The following is a 6032-nucleotide window of genomic DNA, read 5'->3' as shown; positions in this document are numbered from 1 at the left end:
TGCTTTTTACATTTAGTCAAGTTTTGACTAAATGTATTAACGTAGAGGGGGGAATCGAGACGAGGGTCGTGGTGTATGTGCGTGTGTGTGTGTGTGTGTCTGTGTGTGTGTGTAGAGCGATTCAGACTAAACTACTGGACCGATCTTTATAAAATTTGACATGAGAGTTCCTGGGTATGATATCCCCATACGTTTTTTTCATTTTTTTGATAAATGTCTTTGATGACGTCATATCCGGCTTTTCGTGAAAGTTGAGGCGGCACTGTCACGCTCTCATTTTTCAACCAAATTGGTTGAAATTTTGGTCAAGTAATCTTCGACAAAGCCCGGACTTCGGTATTGCATTTCAGCTTGGTGGCTTAAAAATTAATTAATGACTTTGGTCATTAAAAATCTGAAAATTGTAAAAAAAAATAAAAAATTATAAAACGATCCACATTTACGTTTATCTTATTCTCCGTCATTTGCTGATTCCAAAAACATATAAATATGTTATATTTGGATTAAAAACAAGGTCTGAAAATTAAACATATACAAATTATTATCAAAATTAAATTATCGAAATCAATTTAAAAATACTTTTATCTTATTCCTTGTCGATTCCTGATTCCAAAAACATATAGATATGATATGTTTGGATTATAAACACGCTCAGAAAGTTAAAACGAAGAGAGGTACAGAAAAGCGTGCTATCCTTCTCAGCGCAACTACTAAACCGCTCTTCTTGTCAATTTCACTGCCTTTGCCATGAGCGGTGGACTGACGATGCTACGAGTATACGATCATGCTGAAAAATTGCGTTGCGTTCAGTTTCATTCTGTGAGTTCGACAGCTACTTGACTAAATGTTGTATTTTCGCCTTACGCGACTTGTTTACATTTAGTCAAGTTTTGACTAAATGTTTTAACATAGAGGGGGAATCGAGACGAGGGTCGTGGTGTATGTGTGTGTGTGTGTGTGTGTGTGTGTGTGTGTGTGTGTGTGTGTGTAGAGCGATTCAGACTAAACTACTGAACCGATCTTTATGAAATTTGACATGAGAGTTTCTGGGAATGATATCCCCGGACGTTGTTTTCTTTTTTTCGATAAATGTCTTTGATGACGTCATATACGGCTTTTTGTAAAAGTTGAGGCGGCACTGTCACACCCTCATTTTTCAATCAAATTGATTGAAATTTTGGCCAAGCAATCTTCGACGAAGGCCGGACTTCGGTATTGCATTTCAGTTTGGTGGCTTAAAAATTAATTCATGACTTTGGTCATTAAAAATCTGAAAATTGTAAAAAAAAATTTTTTTTTATATAAAACGATCCAAATTTACGTTCATCTTATTCTTCATCATTTTCTGATTCCAAAAACATATAAATATGTTATATTCGGATTAAAAACAAGCTCTGAAAATTAAAAATATAAAAATTATGATTAAAATTAAATTTCCGAAATCGTTTTAAAAACTATTTCATCTTATTCCTTGTCGGTTCTTGATTCCAAAACCATATAGATATTATATGTTTGGATTATAAACACGCTCAGAAAGTTAAAACGAAGAGAGGTACAGTAAAGCGTGCTATGAAGCACAGCGCAACCGCTACCGCGCCAAACAGGCTCGTCACTTTCACTGCCTTTTGCACTAGCGGCGGACTACGTTCAGTTTCATTCTATGAGTTCCACAGCTTGACTAAATGTAGTAATTTCGCCTTACGCGACTTGTTTACATTTAGTCAAGATTTGACTAAATGTTTTAACATAGACGGGGAATCGAGACAAGGGTGTGGTGTATATATATGGGTGCGTCTCAGAAACTGATCCTTTTGTGTGTGCCATAATCAAATTAGCCCACAATTGAAACATACTGAATTTTAAATCATGATATTGGTATTTTTGAGAAGTAAAATGAATAAAGAAATAGTACAAACAAAATTGAGTATTTTGCATGATTATTATGAAGATTGCTTTGCGAAAGAAATGATTGGATGCGTGAAAAATGGAGGTCTGATCTGTGACATGAACCATCAACTAGTTTTGCACCTCACTACAAGAATCGTTTAGAATGTCCAAGGACTGCTATTCTTGTTATGTGTGTTTGGTTTAAGTGTACTTGACAGTTGAAATGTTATTTTGTCCACAGAATTGTTTTTTAAACGAAATTAATCGCTTGAAAGTTTGCCATCACTGTCGTAACATAGGTTTCCGCACGCGTGCAACAGCAACAAGTCCTAAATTTGAACTTTAGAATTTGCATATTCATCTTCAACACGATCTAGACATGAAAGGGCATAGAACATCGCTAAGCTAAATGTTATTTAAGTATTATTTTCTCAAAATTGCATCTGCAAACTAAGTTGAAAGTTGCGCAATATGACATGCTTCTTCAAAATTCAGTTACGATGGTGAACGGTTTTGCAAATAATGTTCAGAGTTTTGAAGAAAGATTAGAACTATTTTGCGCGTAGTGACTTAGAGGTGCGGGTGACTACGCATGCGCAGTTACAGAGAGAAATAGTTCAGCTTCCAGCAGCGAAGAAAGATTTCGAGAATGTTTCCGAAGTCTGTGATTTTGTTACGACAGTGATCAACACCCCAGGTTCTTGAGAAAAGGTGAGTTTTTGCTGCTATGATATTCTATGAAGTGAAAAATTAGGCTAAACATTTGTTAATAATAGTTTTTCTTTCGATTTCACCTAGTCAAAACTTGACTAAATGTTTTAACATAGAGGGGGAATCGAAACGAGGGTCGTGGTGTATGTGTGTGTGTGTGTCTGTCTGTCTGTGCGTGTGTGTGTGTAGAGCGATTCAGACTAAACTACTTGACCGATCTTTATGAAATTTGACATGAGAGTTCCTGGGTATGATATCCCCGGATGTTTTTTTCTTTTTTTCGACAAATACTTTTGATGACGTCATATCCGGCTTTTTGTAAAAGTTGAGGCGGCACTGTCACACCCTCATTTTTCAATTAAATTGATTGAAATTTGTGTAAAGCAATCTTCGACGAAGGCCGGACTTCGGTATTGCATTTCAGCTTGGTGGCTTAAAAATTAATTAATGACTTTGGCCATTAAAAATCTGAAAATTGTAATAATTTTTTTTTTTTATATAAAACGATCCACATTTACGTTCATCTTATTTTACATCATTTCCTGATTCCAAAAACATATAAATATGTTATATTTGGATTAAAAACAAGCTCTGAAAATTAAAAATATAAAAAATTATGATCAAAATTAAATTTCCGAAATCCATTTAAAGGAACGGTAAGTGTCAATGTTTTCTTTAATTGTAAAAGTTGTATGTTCAATGGAATGGTAAGTCTGAACAAAATAATTACTTTATTTTGTTTTTAGCCAGTGAATGTGGATGCATCAAAATCTTGATAGACATTAAACAAATTCATGTTAGTGAAACTAGTACACATATTGCATCAATCTTTGGTTGAAATCGCTGGTACTTGCATGTTTCAGGTGCAAGAGATTCGACCTGATGAACTGGTGGTACCGTTCCTTCGAAGGAAACCGGAGGGGAACTACTATTGCTTTCCAGGGATCGATGATATTTCCTTAGTCCCTGCATCTGATGCAACCATGATTCGTGACCCCACCTTCAATGCCAGGGGGCATTATTTCTTTTAAAATAAATTAATTAACTGCAAGTGGCAACTGTTCTATATGTAACCAATGCCTTTGGTTTATTGTCTTAACAATTGAATGAACCACTTTTGAACATTTGCATTCTTCATGTCAAACCTTATAATACATGTCTGGTTGTTCGTTTCCGAGTTACGTCGGTGATGAACTTTTCATTAATGTTTCTCTTTTTTGGGGCAAAGTTTTCTTGATTTTGTCCAGCTTTTTTTCTTTCTGTTCCTGTTTTAGTGTTTGGCATTTTACCTAAGAAGAATCTGGTTGCAAAATCAGCTTCATTTAGTAAAGTTTGTGGGAAAAAGCATAACCGTTTCTTTGTTACAAAAGTGATGTTTCCATGTTACATCGGTGACCATTTTGCATTCTTTTGGGATAACTTTCTAACATTTTGTCTTAGAGCAACAAATCTTTGTATATATGCTATTGTGAAGGTTAAATGTCAATAAGACTGAATGAATGCCATGTATCAACATGTTCTGATCAGGATATCATTAATTAATTTCCATTCTACAATACTCTATGAGTAAAAATCAAAATCTGGCAATTTCATTGGTTTAGAAACATGAGAAAATGATGATTGCCCATGTTTTGTGAAGCATGGTGATTTTCACATGTTTTGTGGAGTGTATGAATATCATTTTCGTGTATGAACACAATGGTATCAATAATGGCTGTCTACCCTCGAACTTTATCATATTCATTATGCTGGTGACCCAAGGAGGTTTCGTCACTCCATAATCACAAGAGTTAGCAACTGTCAAAATGGAATCTGAAGGCAACTTCGAGTTGAGTCTCTCATCACTGAGTGACTCAGAATGGGAGAATGATGAAGACATCAAGCAATTTATAGCAGAAGAAGGAAGAAAACAAAACGAACATGCCACACTCCATGAAGCTGACAAAGGAGCCAGCGCACAAGTGCCAGTGGGCCACGCAGAGACAGAACACCAGAATGAGAATGACGCAGACGACAAATAGATACGTCATAATGGTCTCGATAAACAAACAGACATGCGCAAACACTTTTTTTTTTGTACTTGCTTCACTGAAACAGAAACAAAACAAATACCTGTAGCCGAGACCGGAAGAGTATTGTAGTGAATGAAAAGGCAAATCGACGTCACGTCCTGTTCGTTTGGCGACATGAATATTTTTGGAACGTGATCATGACCAACAAAGTTTAGAAATGAAAAACAAATACTTCAGTTCCTATTCTTAACAATAGTGTCAGTTCTCGCTGTGTAACATATTCAGGATAGCCTCAATGTCAATGAATCAGCTGCGCAGTGTGGAAAAAAGGTACGTGAGGTAAATAGTCGACGAAAGCAATGACATTTTTATGGAAAGGAACGTTTTTCCCAGTGTGTCATTCAGCAAGATCGAGTTCCACTGTTGGTGAGTAAAGTAGAATGGAAATAGCCACCGCCATTTGACATGTTTCGGTTGTAAGTAAACATTTTTCTCATGTTTTGTGATTGGAATGAAAACCTCATCGCTTCGCGATTCGGTTTCCATTCAATCACAAAACATGAGAAAAATGTTTACTTACAACCTCAACATGTCAAATGGCGGTGGCTATTGCCTAATTTTTGTATTGAAATTTTGACGAATGCATGGAACATTGAAAAAAACATTATTTTGTTGTTTGCATGTAGTCATTTCATATTGAACTCTATAATGGCTTGTGATTCAACAATAATAACTGAATAAAAGTCGTTTTCAGCCTTATAAATGCAGTTTTTTTGTCTTTTATTTTTTCCATGTTACACGGGTGATTTTGCACACATGGTCCAAATAATGCTCAACATATGGCAAACTAAAGGCAATGTTATATTTTTTCTTGTTTAAACTGAAAAGGTACACCCTGAGAAGTGTGTAAATAGTATTATCAAAGTTTTCTGGGAAGATTTTACTTTTGGTGATAATGTCACAAACAGAGGACGAGATTCTGAGACGCACCCATATACATGTGCGTGTTTGTGTTTGTGTGTGTGTGTGTGTGTGTGTGTGTGTGCGTGTGTGTGTGTGTAACGCGATTCCGAGAAACTACTGGACCTATCTTCATGGAACTTGACATGAGAGTTCCTGAGTATGATATCTCTACCCGTTTCTTTCATTTTTTTGGATAAATGTCTTTGATGACGTCATATCCGGCTTTTTGTGAAACTTGAGGCGGCACTATTCACGCTCTCATTTTTCAACCAAGTTGGTTCAAATTTTGGTCAAGTAATCTTCGACGAAGCCCGGACTTTAATATTGTATTTCAGCTTGGAGGCTTAAAAATTAATTAATGAGTTTGCTCATTAAAGTTGTCATTAAAATCAATTCTCGCAAACAGATTTAAAATTGATTGCATCGTATTCTTCATCAAATTCCCAATCTAAAAATATA

The sequence above is a fragment of the Littorina saxatilis genome, linkage group LG6 (assembly GCF_037325665.1).
Source record: "Littorina saxatilis isolate snail1 linkage group LG6, US_GU_Lsax_2.0, whole genome shotgun sequence".
Classification (NCBI taxonomy): Eukaryota; Metazoa; Mollusca; class Gastropoda; order Littorinimorpha; family Littorinidae; genus Littorina; species Littorina saxatilis.
The sequence above is the reverse complement of the archived record's forward strand: the minus strand, read 5'-3'. Positions refer to the sequence as shown.